Raw genomic sequence first — 16,506 nt, 5'->3', positions numbered from 1 at the left:
CTAGGCTATTTCCAGAATATACATTGAGTGTTTGGTCTTGTCCATAACAAAATGAAGCTTAGGAAAAAGCAAAACTTACAAATCATCTTTCCCTATCTCTTATACCTTGATCACTTAACTCTATCACTCTATTGCAAGTTGCAGTCAAGTGCTAAGTCATACAGTTGGTTAGTTTTATATGCTCCTGAGACAAAAAGCCTGCCTGACTCAGTTAAGGAGGACCCTGGTTCAGCTGCATCTTAATTGAGCTGCTCTTTCACTGATAGCCTTTAAAGAACTGTTTAAGGTTGACTACCACAGAATTTAAACTGTCGATTTTTAATTTAGGGCTAACTACAAAATACAAGCTAAATTAGATTTGTTTCAAACTTAAATAACATCTTTTAAAAATAGCAACTGCATACACTCAGTCCTTGTTCTATTCAGAGATCTTTAATCTGAGAAGTTAATTATCTTTTTATCTCCACACATGCTGTCAGACTTAATGTTGAGTATTTCCAGCATCTTCTGTTATTACAGCAGATTTTAGCATCCTCAGTATTTTCTGCTTGCTCCGGATATGATCTCATTTTGGTTGACAGTGGTGGATCACATTGTTAGCAACAGTACTACTTAGTCATGAGTTAACCATATCTTTTAAAATACATGGTTTTCAATTTGTTTAGAGAGTCAAGGCATGCAAATGAATTCTTCCAAAAGTTTCATATTACAGATCATTGGCTTTTGACTTTAAGATGGAAGTAGGTTATGTCATGTTCTTACATGTTGTCACAAATACGATATCAAATACCAGTCCACTTTTCACATTTCAGATTACTGTATGGAAGAGGAATAGCATTGAAACCATTTTAAGTGCAAAATGCATTTTTAAATTCATTCAGGCAGCTGTGGGTGTCACTGAAGCATTTATTAACCACGCCAAACTGGTGAGTGAATTAGGGCTGAATCACAACTGAATGGTTTGCTGGATCACGTCAGAGGACAGTTAAGAGTTGACCACATTGTTGTGGGTCTAGATTCACATTGTCCAGACTGGATAAAGACAGCAGATTTCCTTCCCTAAATGACATCAGTGAGTCACATGGAAAGAAAAACATATTATTCTTTACATCAAGATACTAAAGAACTAGAGTTTGTTGATTTCAAAGAAACAAATATTTTCTTTGTTGCAGAATTATTTGGAGTTATCTAAGGTCATCTGAGAGTACAACAAGATCTTGATCAACTGGGCCACTAGGCCGACGAATGTGGATGGATTTTAATTTTAGATAAATGTGAGATGTTGCATTTTGGTAAGACAAACCAGGGCAGGACTTACACAGTTAATGATAAGGCTCTGGGGAGTGTCGTCGAATATAGAGATCTAGGGGCATAGGCACACTTACATTCATCAGTCAGAGCAATGAGTACAGGAGTTGGGACGTTATGGTATGGCTGTACGAGACATTGGTAAGGTCACACTTGGAGTACTATATACAGTTCTGGTCACCCTGCTTTACGGAGGATGTTATTAAACTGAAAAGTGTGCAAAAAATATTAAGAAGGATGTTACCAAGACTGGACGGTTTGAGTTATAAGGAGAGGCTGGATAGGCTGGGACTTTATTCCCCAGAGCATAGGAGGCTGAGAGGTGACCTTCTACATGATTATAATATCATGAGGGGTTTAGATATGATGAAAAGCCAAGGTCTTTTCCACAGGTTAGGGGAGTCCAAAACTAGAAGACAGAGGTTTAAGGTGAGAGGGGAAGTTTTAAAAGGGAGCAACTTTTTCACACAGAGGGTGGTGTGTATATGGAACGAGCTGCCAGACAAGATAGTGGAGGCAGGTACAGCATTTAAAAGGCATTTGGACAGGTACATGGATAGAAATGTTTAGAGGAATATGGGCCAAACTCAGGCAAATGGGCTAGTTCACTTTAGGAAACCTGATCAGCACGCATGAGTTGGGCCAAACGATGCATTTCATGCTATATGATTCTATGATTCTGTGAGTGCAGAAGGAGGCCATTTAGCCCATTGTTGTGTGCACTGGCTGTTTTTTTTATCATATTCCTTTCACTTCTTTTATCAATGATTTTACATCTGTCATTCTTGATCCTTTCATGAGTGAGATTTGTTTCTCTACATCTGCTCTGTTCAGACCCTACATGACTTTGAATGCTTCAATAGAATCTCCTCTTAGACTTTTTTTGTCAAAAGATAACAATCCTAACCTCTCAATATTCTGCCAGACCAAAGTTTCTCATTCCTGAATCCCATTCCAAAGGATCTTTTCTGCACTCTCTATAGCCTTCACATCCTCCCAGAAGGGTGGATGTAAAACTCCATCTCAGCCTTAGTTCAATATAACCTCTTTGCATTTGTACTGTATGTCCCTATTAATAAAGCCTAGGATGATTAATGCTTTATTGACCACTCTCCCAACATGTCCAACCACCTTTAATGATTTCTTCATATGTTCACACATGTCCACTTGCTCCTGTACCACACTTAGAATTGTGCCCTTTAGTTTATATTAGTGCATAAGCAGCAAAACAGCATATATTGACTATCACTCATTGTACTCAGTAGAACTTCCTGAGGAAGGGTCACCCGACTTGAAAAGTTAACTCTGATTTCTCTCCACGAACACTGCCAGACGTGCTGAGCTTTTCCAGCAATTTCTATTTTTCCTGTTCAAACAAGCTCACGCAGATTCACTGAGCTGAACTGCTGCTCCATCCTGTGATTCCACAATGTGGAAGATTTTGCTGCTGTGACGATTATCATTTTAAGAGTGCTTTCTTTTGATTTATGCATACTGGGATAAATGTATCTCTTATTAGCAGTCCCTTTCTCTTTCTCAGCAGACAGCAGGAAGACAAATGGAACATGTGCAGTAACTGTGATGATAATCCAGAAGAAGGCTGGCAGGCCATGAATAGAAACCCTGAGGTACATCAAGCAGCAAGTCAAGATGAAGGATAATAGAACTGCCAAAGGCCTCAAAACCATTCTCGGTGTACAACTGATTTAAATTCAGAGCTTATGAATGTGAAAGTCCAGTATGATGCAGAAAAACAGCAAGAACTCGATTAGATTGTGGACAAATGTTTAACTGTTTCAGATACTTGCAAGGGACCATGGGTCCAAATTAACAATTCAGAAACTAAGAGCAGAAGTTTCAGAAATGAGAAACTGCTTAGGTCGTGAATCTGTTTGCAGCAACAATGTCTCTCTATTACACTCTGGAATTTCGATCAAATGATTCAATCTAAGACGATTTCATTAAAACTGCTTTCTTAGGAACACCCCACTCTGCCAAAAGACTTTGCAGCATTTCAGAGCCGGATGCATGCTTCTCAATTGAGTGACTTTCCAGCTCAGCCTGGAAACGACATTCTAAGTTTGCAAAGTTAACTCCTTCAGCCTTCTGAGTCATTCCTTAAGAATTCTGGTTAGATTCTGGCGAAGGGTCACTGAACCCGAATGTCAACTTTGCTTTCTCTCTACACATGCTGCCAGACCTGCTGAGTTCTCTTCCAGCAATTTCTGTTTTTGTTTCTGATGTCCAGCATCCGGAGTTCTTTTGTTTTTTTTCGTAAATGTAAAATAGTCCACTTTATCAGGAAAAACAGAATGGCAGAGTATTATTTAAATAGCAGGAGCAAACTATTGCAGATGCTGGAATCTATACTGAAAACAAGAAATGTTGGAGATCACAGGGGTTCAGGCCCCACCTGCTGTGATCTCCAGCACTTTGTATTTTCAGTATTATGTAAGTAGTGATGGATTTGAAATGTTGATGTGCAAAGACGACTTACAGGTGCAGCAACCAATTAAGGAGGCAAATAGCACATTGGCTTTCACTGTAAGAGGGCTTGAGTACAGGAAAAAGCAAGTCTTACTGAAGCTATACCAGTGTTGGTGAGACCACATCTGCTACTGTGTGAAGTTTCAGTTATCTCTACTTAAAAAAATACATACTTGCCATAAAGGAATGAAGTGGAAAGACTGGTTTGTCATAGGAGCAGAGTTTGGGTTGATTAGGCCAATGTTCCCTGGAGTTTTGAGAAATGAAAGGGAACCTCACTGAATTATGTTAAATTCTGACACGGCTGAGCGGATTGGGTACAGGGATGCTCCTTCCCCTGGCAGAGGTCCAGAACAAGATAGCAAAATCTCAGGATGTAGGATAGGTCACCTTGAACTGAGCTGAGGAGAAAATTATTCAGTCAGAGGTGGTGAACCTGTGGAATTCTTTACCACAACAGGGAATGTGGGAAACTGCATGGAGACAGAGGATCATCAATGATCATGTTGAATATTGCAGTAGACTCGATGAACTGAATGGCCTCCCTCTGCTCCTATTTTGTATGTTTCTACTTTTTAACTTCAAACTAATGACTGAAATGATGTAACCTCTATTACAATAAAAAGTAACTTGCATTTATATAGTGCCTTTAACATAACAAAACATCACAAGATTGGAAATAAAGTCTAACACAAGCCACCAAAGGACCTGTTTGGACAGATATCAAAAAATTTGCTTTAACAGAAGGGTATTAACGGGCTTTGAAAAAAAAGGAAAGAAGTGGAGAGGGATTTCTTGACAGTTATGGCCATCTATACTGGAAAGAATTATCGTCCAGAGTACACAAGAAGCCAGGATTGGAGGAACACTATAGTCTTTGAGGGCTATCAGGATGAAGTATATTCTATAATCAATTTTTTCAGAGATGTTATGACATCTGGAACAGGTGAGACTTAAACCCAGGCACTCTGGCTCAGACGTAGGGACATTGCCACCATGCCACAAGAGCATTTAGAGGAATGGAGTCTCCTTTGTTTATGTAACCTATATTTTTCTAATTAACCTGTTCATAGACGTTATTACACACGAAATTAAAACTGAAAGAACTGCAGATGCTGGAAATCAGAAACAAAAACAGGAATTGCTGGAAACGCTCAGCAGGTCTGGCAGTATCCATGGAGAGAAATCAGAATTAACGTTTTGGGTCCAGTGACCCTTCCTCATAACTGATGGCAACTAGGAAAAAGTTTTTTTTAAGCTGAGGATAGGGCGGGGAGAGGGAGTAAGGGGTAAGGAGTAAGCTATAAATGGAGATAGAACCCAAAGAGAGAGAAGAATAGTTGGACAGACAAGGGACTGGATAATGTTCAGGCTAGGAGGGTGAATAGTTTTTAATGGGGACTGTTAGTAGCTAACAATAGGTTGTGTGTAATAGCAGACGATGTGATCACAAGGCCTGGTGTATGAGGGCTGGGGTAGGGACATGGGAAAGCTCAAAGCTGAAAACTGTTGAACTCAATATTGACTCCGGAAGGCTACAGGTCCCTGCTTGGGAACACGCCCCATTAAGAGCTGTTCACCTTCCCAGACAGATTGTTATCCACTCCCTTGTCTGTCCAACTGTTCTTTTCTCTCTCATTTATTCCTTATCCTTTCTCCTTGCCGTATCTTCTGCATAAAAACCAACATTTTCCAAGCTGCTGTTAGTTCTGAGGAAGGGTCACTGGACTGAAACATTAACTCTGAATTTTTTCCCCTTCATAAAGGCTGCCAGGCCTGCTGAGTTTTTCCCCAGCAATTTCTGTTTTCGTTTATTGTTTTACAACTCTGGAGCAAGTGGGACTTGAACAGAGGTCTCTTGGTTCAATGATACCACAAGGGGGCCCACCAAGAGCTGGGGTAGATTACAGAGGTAATCTGGGAAACCTGTGCAGCAGTCAATTTTAAATTGTGCTGGAAGTATTAGCTTAGTGTCCTTCCTCTTAATGGCAGGAAACTCAAACACCCTGATGACCATCAGTACAGTAATGGCTTGGGCACATGCATTGTATGTTGGATATGTTCTCCTGGGATTTAGATCTTTAATTCGTACCTAGCCAGTCTTTCGAACACCAACCCTCTCCCGGCCTTTGTGGGGACTAATATTGACATTTTTTAGAAATATTTTTAATCAACCTCTTCAGACAAGTTAACCCGCAGTACTGAAGTGCATTGAACTGGAACCCAAGTCACCTGGTTCAGAGACATGGGCACTACCACTGTACACCAGAGCCCTTAAGGCTTTTTATATGTTTGTGCTAGGTTAGTTTAACAGATGTAACCTCATTATGTAAAAGAGTAGAAAAAAAATTGATGTTAAGACCTTTTTTTTATTTTGTTTTTGATTGTGAACTGAATTGGGAAAGCAATTGTGTTACAACAAAGGACTTAAACATTACGTTACTGAGACTCGTTGTAAGTTATATTTACACTGCTGCCTTGCAAGCAGTGGGACTATGTGTAAGAGGAGACAGCATTGCCCCAGACTCTTTACAAAGTAAGACTCGGCTGGCAACAAGTAACTGATTTGATATCTGTGATTGTGACCAGCCAGTACCAAATGTCATCAGTTTGACATCAATTTCTGATTGGTTCCTGGGTAGCTGAGCAGCTTGTGGGTGTGAATGATACAGAGACAGTCCTCGGCCCTATGGCAGGAGAGGCTCTCTCTCTCTCTCTCTCCAAGTAAAATGCCTGAAGCAAAAGAACGCCGGTACTTGCCATAAGCTTCAGTATATGGTCGAGCAGTTTCAGGGCCGAAGAGATTACCAGACGGTTGCAGTGGGAGACAGATCCACTGAGGTCTTTCCAGAGGGAGTAGAATAACTTCTTCAAGGTGGGCATCCCTAGAAGAGGCTTCACAGTGGGGTTATAACTCACTCAGAGATAGTAAGAACTGCCGATGCTAGAGTCAGAGATAACACAGTGTGGAGCTAGAGGAGTACAGCAGGCCAGGCAGGATCAGAGGAGCAGGAAAGTTGATGTTTAAGAAGGGTCCCGACCCGAACTATCAACGTTCCTGCTCCTCTAATGCTGCCTGGCCTGCTGTGCTCCTCCAGCTCCACACTGTGTTATCACTGACTCCAGCATCGGCAGTTCTTACTATCTCTCTTGCCGTAAGCTGTTGCTTTTAGCTAGTAAGTTACAGATTTTACAATTTGTGAATCAGTTGCTCTGCGTCTTATGTGAAGAAGTGAATGAACCTGAAGGAAAAGATCAGAAAATAGAGATCAAGGGAAACAAAAGGAACACCCTCCACCCACCCCCCCACCTTTTTTGTGTTTTGTCTCTATCTGTGTGTGTGTTCTTGGGTGGCAGGGGAGGAGGTTCAGGGAGGGGCTAGAGTTTTAAACCCCTTCTAAACAGTTTTATGTAAAAAGTTTAAAGTTAGAATTTATTTATTTGTAATAAATATTAATTCTTGTTAAGTACAGAAACTTGGTCCATGTTTTCTGTGAACCTTGGTCTATCAGAACACAAGAACACAAGAACTAGGAGCAGGAGTAGGCCGTCTGGCCCTTCGAGCCTGCTCCGCCATTCAATAAGATCATGGCTGATCCTTTCGTGGACTCAGATCCACTTACCCGCGTTCTCACCGTATCCCTTAATTCCTTTATTGTTCAAAAAAAATCTACCTTTTTTTTAAAAGCGTTTACTGAAGTAGCGTCAACTACTTCACTGGGCAAGGAATTCCATAGATTAACAACCCTCTGGGTGAAGAAATCACGTAAATTGGGAGCTTTGCATATTTTGATAATATTTTTAACTTTTGTAATGATTCCAGGAATTGCAAGGCTTAACATTCAGCAGGCTACCCAAGTGAGGTGCAGCAATGTAAACAATATATAATGTATGCACAATTTCCTGGCCCCAAACTTTGTTTTCAGTTAGAATTATTGACTAGCTTATCATATGAGTAACTTAGAGTTTTTGTTTAAATAATATGTTTCAGTGATGGACAGAAAAGCTCTTTGCAAGAGCAGATATCATCTTACACCTAAGCAAGGCTGGGTAGTAAAAATACAAATTGAGTCAGTCAATCATCATGAATCGCTGGCCCCAGTAACTATGTTTCATTGGTGCCTGTGATAAAACAGTGATGATAGCAGACAGTACCCATCAGAAATTCAGGCTGGCATTTCCCATGATGTTCTGGCTGGGACATGAGCTACATGTAGTCAACTTTCTGATATGCCAGCTCATGGTAGTCTTGCCAGTGAGACAGGTGTGCTAAGCCAACCCTTATTGCTGACCAACCGAGAGACAAGTTACAGTCTACAGAAATTTCAAGTAATATGAGATGAGATTTTTTTTTTCCATTGTGCAAAGACTTTATTATGCATTTTTTTTTCCCACCACCAGGAAAATACCCATGTGGCCAATGAAACATTAACGGGCAAAGCCTATTGGTCAGAGATGTCACCTGTAAAGTGAAGGGGAGGTGTACACAGAGAAGGAGAGGGCTAAATCAAAATGGCGTTCCTAAAGTCTTCGAGAGCATTAGTGGACACTGCATACTCCCTCTCCAAGGACACCTGGGCTCAAATATAACTGCAGAAGAGGGGCAGGCAGTTAGCGGATATGACCCCCTCCACAGCCCACTGCCTGGACCTATTTATTAAAGCCCATTACACGGCTCTGTTCTCTCTAGATCCGTCCAGCAAGGATGTCCCCAGAATTCTATGGGAGGTCGCAGGTCAGCCCAGGGGATGCCAGGAGGAAATATTTCAATCTAACTCTGACTTGTGGTTCCGAGACATTCAAAATAATCACACCTTTAGACACAAAGTATCTTTGAATGTCATAAATCATACAGCACGGAAACAGATCATTCAGTCCAACTAGTCCATGCCAACCACATTCCCAAACTAAACTAGTCCTACCTGCCTATGCTTGGCTGGTATCCCTCCAAACATTTCTTATTCACGTACTTATTCAAATGTCTTTTAAACATTTGTAGCTGTGCCCGCATTCACCACTTCTTTTGGAAGTTCATTACACACACGAAACATTCTCTGTGTAAAAGAATTGCCCCTCATGTCTTTTTTAAATCTTTCTCCTTTCACCTTACAAAATGTCCCCTCGTCTTGCACAGTAGGGATTCTATGATTCTATGAATGGAGGGCTATACACCCGAATGAGGATCTGACCCAGATATGACAGTGTGCCTGCCTAGGGATGTGACCTGATTCAAGACTCCAGTATTCAGCAGTGCCAGTGAGAAGACTGTGGTTTCTGCCAGTACAACACCTCCTGGTGCCCTACGATTCACAAGCAACCCAAAGGAAAAGCCGAATCTTTTTGGGGATGTGGAAGGGGGCTGGGGAGTGAGGTGGAAGGAGAGGGTGGTGAAGTCTCTCAATATGGAGATGGGGATGGGGGGGATGTTGCCCTGTCTGACTGAAGCAAGGGCACGGGTCAAGACATTCAGTAACCACCACTCTGGGGCACACTGCGTCCTCAGTTATGCACAAAATGTTACTGATCAAGGGATTCCCCACAGCCTTCACCCCAGCCAACAGCAGCCTACACAGTTTTCAGCAGGCTGCATGTCAGCAGGACTATCAGGAGCTTGGAAAATTGCAGTCAAGGCAGGAAGAGATCCTTAAGTAACCATTTATTGATGCTTTAAGGGTTTCAAGTGGAATTGAGGCTGGAACGTTGGCAGAAGGTTCCATTCCTGATTCTAAAAACACATTGGTCTAATACAATACAACACTCACCGGTGGAAAATATATTCCGCACAACATCACTCCACAACAGGAATGGTGGGGTTAAAATTGACCTCGGTGTTTTGACCAAGGGTTTCAAAGTAAAAAGACTGCACATGTTGGGAAAGAGCAGGCATTTCAGGTTTGCGGAGCTGGCCATGGAAAGATTTGAACATTTGTACATTACACATATTCCGTTGGTGCAGAGGGGCACAATAGGCATGGGATGGGATTCATTGAATAACTTGTTTCGAGACCTGACACTGGTGCATTGGGCCCTGCAGGCAAATATCCTCAATCTAGCAGTATAGGAAAGTTTAGGACACCACAGGCAAGGCACACATCAACAGAAACACTGCTATGCATTTAATTTTAGATATTTCAGGTTTCTTGAGCTGTTGTTGGGGAATCCTTTTCAAACTTTCCACACCTACCCTTGTTAATTTTGATAGAAAGCAATGAGGAGGACCTGAAGGTCACTAGTAATATCCCCACGTGTGACGACATTTCTTATACTGGTATGTAATTCTGCGAATGTGCTATGATTTTAATCGGAAAATATGCTTACATTTCTTGAATTTATATTCATTTCCTGTATTCGCTAAGTAAGCAGAAGACAGCTGAATATTTACCTTGATCTTTTCTGCTGTGCCTGGAGAGTTTTTTTTAATATTCACTGGAAGTACAAATTAATTTAGAATGGTAGAATTGATTCTGGGATGTGTATATGGAATTAATATTGCTATTATAGCACTGGCACGGAAATCTATATGGGGCAATAAAATTACCAATTTAAACTGAGTTGAAAACAAATTCATCCAAATACAACATCAGACAGTTTATGTCAATGATTATTCCTGCTGTGCTGTCACTCTTTTAGAAGTACTATGTTTGGAAGTCAGGAGAAAATGCAGGTTGCCCAAAATAAGAGAGATTCCTGTCTCATCTTTCTTTCTGGGTGTTGGTAATTGATTTTGGCTAACCGACGTAATTGGGAACAGTGTCGTGAGTAAGATATATTTCTACTTCTGACATTCATTATCAGGAATATGCAATCTTATCAACAACACTGGGAAAGAAAAAGCTTCAGATCAGAGGAAGAAGAAAGGGAAAGGGAACACACACATACAGTCACAGAGTCATAGAACTGTACAGCACAGAAACAGACCCTTTGGTCCAACTCATCCATGCCAACCAGATATTCTACATTAATCTAGTCCCATTTGTGAGCATTTGGCCCATATCCCTCTAAACCCTTCTTATTCATATACACATCCAGATGCCTTTTCAATGTTGTAATTGTACCCACCTCTATCACTTCGTCTGGCAGCTCATTCCATACACACACCACCCTCTGCATGAAAAAGATGTCCCTTAGGTCCCTTTTAAATTTTTCCCCTGTCACCTTAACCTTATGCCCTCTTGTTTTGGACTCTCTGACCCTAGGAAAAAGACCTTGACTATTTACCCTATCCATGCCCCTCATGATTTTATAAACTTCTGTAAGATCACTCCTCATCCCCTAACGCTCCAGGGAAAATACCCCCAGTCTATTCAGCCTCTCCTGATTGCTCAAACCCTCCACCACTAGCAACATCCTGGTAAATCTTTTCTTGTAAATCACATTTCACAACATCTTTCCTGTAGCAGGGAGACCAGAATTGAACATAGTATTCCAAAAGTGGCTGAAACATGTCCTCCCAACATGTATATTCAATACACTGATCAATAAAGGTGAGTGTACCAAACACCTTCTTCACTACCCTGTGACTCTGGGATAGCTAATGGAATTTTGTGTTTTATTACAAGAAGAATTGAATGAAAGAGGAGGGAGGTTGTGCTTCAGTTTAGAGGGCATTGTGAGACTGCATCTGTAGTACTGTGTATAGCCCTGGTCACTGTACTTATAGAAGAATGTCAATGTGTTAGAAGCAGTTCAGAGGTTTGCTAATACTAATACCTGGATTGACTGGATTGTCTTATGAGGAAAGGCTAGATAGGTTAGGCCTGTATCTTCTGCAGTTTGGAAGAGTCACACATGACTTCATTGAAGCACATGTGATCCGAAAGGGATTTGACTTGATAGATGTGGAAAGGGTGCTCCTGTTGTGGAAGAATCTAGAATTATGGATCCTAGTTTAAAAGTAAGGGATTGCCCATTTAAGACAGAGATAAGGAATATATAAAAAAAATCTGAGGGTTGTGAGTGTTTGGAATTGCCTTCCTCAAAAGGCAGTGGATGCAGAATCGTTGAATATTTTAAAAGCGGAGGCAGAGTGATTCTTGATTACCAAGGGGATGAAAGTTTGTGAGGGATATGCAAGAATGTAACCTTGAGGTTAATATCAGATCTGGCATGATCTTATTGGAAGGCAGCACAAGCTTGAAGGCAGACTTGGTTAGGGAGCTTAAGGTGAAGGAACTCATAGGGGGCAATGACCAAAATATGATAAAATTCATCCCACAGTTTGTGAGGCAGAAGCTGGAAACAGATGTAACTGTATGACAATTGAGTAAAGGTAACTACAAAGACATGAGGGAGGAGCTAGCCAGAGCAGATTGGAAAGGGAGCCTAGTAGGAAAGATGGTGGATTAGTAATGCCAGGAGTTGCTCTGAGTAATTTGGGAGGCACAGCAGAAATTCATCACAAGGAAGAAGAAACACATTAACAGGAGGATGGGGCGCCATGGCTGACAAGGGAAGTAAAAAAGCATAAAAGCATAAAAGCAAACTTACACAGCTTAGGGCGGCTCAGTGGTTAGCACTGTTGCCTCACAGCCCCAGAGACCCAGGTTCAAATCCAGCCTCGGGTGACTGTCTGTGTGGAGATCGCACATTCTCCCCATGTCTACGTGGGTTTCCGCCCACGTTTCAAAGATGTGCAGATGAGGTGGATTAGCCATGGGAAAATGCAGTGTTACAAGGATAGGGTAGGGGTGTGGGTGGGATGCTCTTTGGAGAGGCCATGTAGGGTGCTTCCACACTGTAGGGATTCTATGAACCAAAAGAAAAAGCGTGTGATGAAGATAAGTGGGAAGCTAGAGGATTGAGAAGCCTTTTAAAAACAGTATGAGATAACTTAAAAAGCACAAAAGAGGGAGAAAATAAAATATGAGAGTAAACTAGTTATTAATATAAAAGAAAATTGTGTGAGATTTTTAGATATCTAAAAGGGAAGAGAAAAGCCTGAGTGGATATTGGATCATTGATAAATGAGGCTGAACAAATAAGAATGACAGGAACTGAATAGGTACTTTGCATTAGTTTCTATAGTGGAAGACACAAGCAGCATAGCACTTCAAGAAAGTCATGACTTGTAGTGGCCATCATTAAGGAGAAGGTCCTGCGTAAGCTAAAAGAGCAAGGTACTGGTATGGACAGAGGACTGGCTGACTATCAGAAGACACAGAGAAGGGATAAAGGGGTCTTTTTCAGGAAGGTAGGCAGCAACTACTATCACGCTCACTCACAGAAGATACAGCAGAGAGACTAGTGCCAAGGAACCTGAGCTACAGCTCTGACTGCCATCATGACCAAATTCAACAATGGATAGAAGATAGTGTGAGATTCATTTATTTCACTTATTTGTGTATATATGTGTATATTGTGTAATTTAAGTTCATAGTTCATAACTAAGAGCTAATAACTCACTAATTTTGCATGTCTCTATGATATATTAAGTAGATTTAGCTAATAAATTTGCTTCATGTTAAACTGCACATGTCTTCTTGTAATCATTTTATGAGACCTTAAAGAACCCATTAGGTACTTTCAGCTTGACAATACAGTTCCTTTGCTATTATTGGATCCAAATCCTGGAATTTTCTCCCTGATGGCATTGTGGCTTTACCTACAGCCCATGGACTGCAGAGGGTCAAGAACTCACCACCACCTTCTCAAGGACAACGAGGGATGGCAAGAAATACTGGCCAGCCAATGATGCCCAAGTCCCACAAGTGATCAGTCATGATTGAATGGCACAGCAGTCTTGATGGGCCAAATGGCCTAATTCTGCTCCTATACTTTAAGGCACATGGTCTAATAATAAAAGAAATGCCTTAAGTCCCAATTCACAGCTGCACATCTTAATTCACCAACGTATGGACCAGATCTTCCAGTCTCTGGAAAAACAGAGAAGTCCCAACATTAGTACCATGGGTGTCCTAGCACAATGGCTGCATGGGAATTGCATGGGAAGCTTAAATATCTTATAGGCAATTATCCAGATTCTGTAACCGTTTGAAAAGGGTTCCACCATCTTCCATATTGGGATTAAACCTAGGTCCCCAGAACATTAGAAGGGTTTCAGAATTAACAAAAAACTAGTGATAATACCACTACACCATCACCTCCACTAAGTGCAAATATACTTATAAACTTACAAGCTTTTGAGTTGTATGAATTCCACGAATGCATGTTCTTTGTTCCATATCCTTAATCCTAACTTTTCTGCCATTGAAGTCTGTGCCTTCAGGTGTCAACACTTTACATTCTGGAATTCCCTCCTTAACTTAGAAGAGGTGGCGACTTAGTGGCAATGTCACTGGGCTATTAGTCCTGAGACTTAGGCTAATACTCTGGGAACACATTTCAAATTTCACCATGCAGCCAGTAGAACTTCAATTTCAATAGTGAGTTCTGAGGAAGGGTCACTGGACCCAAAATGTTAACTCTGATTTTTCTCTTCACAGATGCTGCCAGACCTGCTGAACTTTTCCAGCAACTTCTGTTTTTGTTCAATTTCATTAGTATGGTTCATTAAAGCTCTTCAGGGAAGGAAATCTGCCATCCTCACTTGGTCTGGTCTACATGTGACTTCAGACTTGACTGCAATGTGCTGGGATCTTAACTATCCTGTGAAGTGGTCTCGCAAAACACTTAGTTCATGAGTAATTAAGAATGTGAAACAAATGCTGGGCATTGCTAGCAACACTCATATCCCATGAAAGAATACATTGAAAATAATCTGCAGTCCTTTTCAAATGCTCCTCAAAGCATAACTTTATGACAAAACTTTTATTTGTCTATCTTGAAATCTTGTATGGTTTGGTGTAAAATGTGGTTCAGTAACATTCCTGTGAAGTGCCTTGGTAGTTATACATTATCAAAGCTGCTATATAAAGGCAAGTTGTTGTTTCTTAACATTCACTAGGAGCCAGTTTGAATCAACCAAACCTACTTCAGTTAGCAACGCCACTACTGGTGCAGAATTTTCAGTATGTTTTCAGCATCAGATTAAAATTTCCACTTAAAACAAAACGATACTAAACAGTGTCAATTCGCAGAAGATGGCCCACAATTTTATAATAGAAAGAACTTGGATATAGCCAAGACAGCCCTCGGGTGCCTGCAACCCATGCTCAATGTCAAATGATAGTGCAGTAGAACAATAAATACGGTCTAGGCCCAAAACGTCAGCCTTCCTGCTCCTATGATGCTGCCTGGCCTGTTGTGTTCATCCAGCTCTACACCTTGTTATCTCAGATTCTCCAGCATCTGCAGTTCCTACTATCTCTAATGCTCTCCACATGTCTGAATGAGTACAACTCCGACAACACTCAAGAACTTTGACACCATCCAGGACAAAGTAAGCTGCTTAACTGGCACCCTTCCACCACCTTCAACATCCACTCCTTTCATCTCTGAAGCACGGTGGCAGCAGTGTGTATCATTGACAAGATACACGGCAGTAACTTATCAAAACTCCTTGGACAGCACATTCCAAACCAGCAACCTCTACCACCTTAAAGGACAAGAAGAGCAGATGCATGGAAACAGCACAACTTTCAAATTGCCATGTAATCCACACACCATCCTGACTTGGAAATATCCCTCTGTTCCTTTACTGTCGATGAGTTAACATCCTGAAATTTCCTTCCTATCAGCACTGAGTGTCCTGACAACCCAGGGCCTGCAACAGTTCAAGAAATAGATTTAGCAAACTTGTAAATTTTCTGTTCTAGTATGGCCTGACTACTTTCTGATTAGTTGCCATGATTCATGACAAGTGTACGTAAGTCCATTCCAGGAATTCAAATTATCACGGTCAGAAATCACACGACACCAGGTTATAGTCCAGCAGGTTTATTTGAAAGCACAAGATTTCGGAATCTCACTCCTTCTTCAGGTGTTAGTGACACAGAATTTATAAGTAAAAGATCAAAGGATCACACCACTGATGAGGATATACTAAACAAACCTAAGATGCTGTTAAATCTCTAATCAGTTAGAAGGTTTCAGTTGATTAATATATATGTGTAAATCCCCAAATTCCTTTGAAGTCATTGTCCTGCGAGAACTAAAGGTTTTATCAGTGTAAAAAAGAGGTGACATTTTAGGTCAGACAATGCATGTTAGAAGTGAAGCCTTGTTTAGAATCTGTTTGTGTTTTGGTTTGGAGTCAGACTGGTTTTATTTCTAAAGTAGTAATTTATAAAATGCCACAATAATTGACTGTCTTTGTGCTTTTTGAACAAAATAGACTGTACCTGCAAATACAAATTCACCCCATAGATTCACATATGTGTGTGTTGTGTTTGTGTAAGTGAGTGTGTGTGTACGTATGCGTGTGTGTGTTTGTGTAAGTGAGTGTGTGTGTATGTATATGTGTGTGTGAAAGTGTATAGTGTGATGGGGTCACCTGTAGTGTGACGTTAATCCACATCATCAATTTATTATGCCACCTTCTCATCAGATCTCCAACTCTGCCAGCAGGAATGGCTAATAACTTTACTGCAGTCAGAGTTTCCAGTGAACTGAATAGGATGCCTCACAATGTGGCTGCAAGCCTGAAATCTAAAGGTGGGTAACTTTCAGGATTATGGCCAAAAGGATGGAACTGCACTGGAGGCAGTTCAGAGAAGGTTGGCTCAATTAAGTACTCAATTAGAGTAATGGTTTGTTTCACAAGAAGAGATTGGGCCGTTTAGGCTGAGAGATCTGATTGAGGTAAATAAGATG

Source organism: Rhincodon typus, chromosome 7 (genome assembly GCF_021869965.1).
Source record: "Rhincodon typus isolate 14 chromosome 7, sRhiTyp1.1, whole genome shotgun sequence".
In the NCBI taxonomy this organism is placed as follows: Eukaryota; Metazoa; Chordata; class Chondrichthyes; order Orectolobiformes; family Rhincodontidae; genus Rhincodon; species Rhincodon typus.
This window is presented reverse-complemented; position numbering follows the sequence as displayed.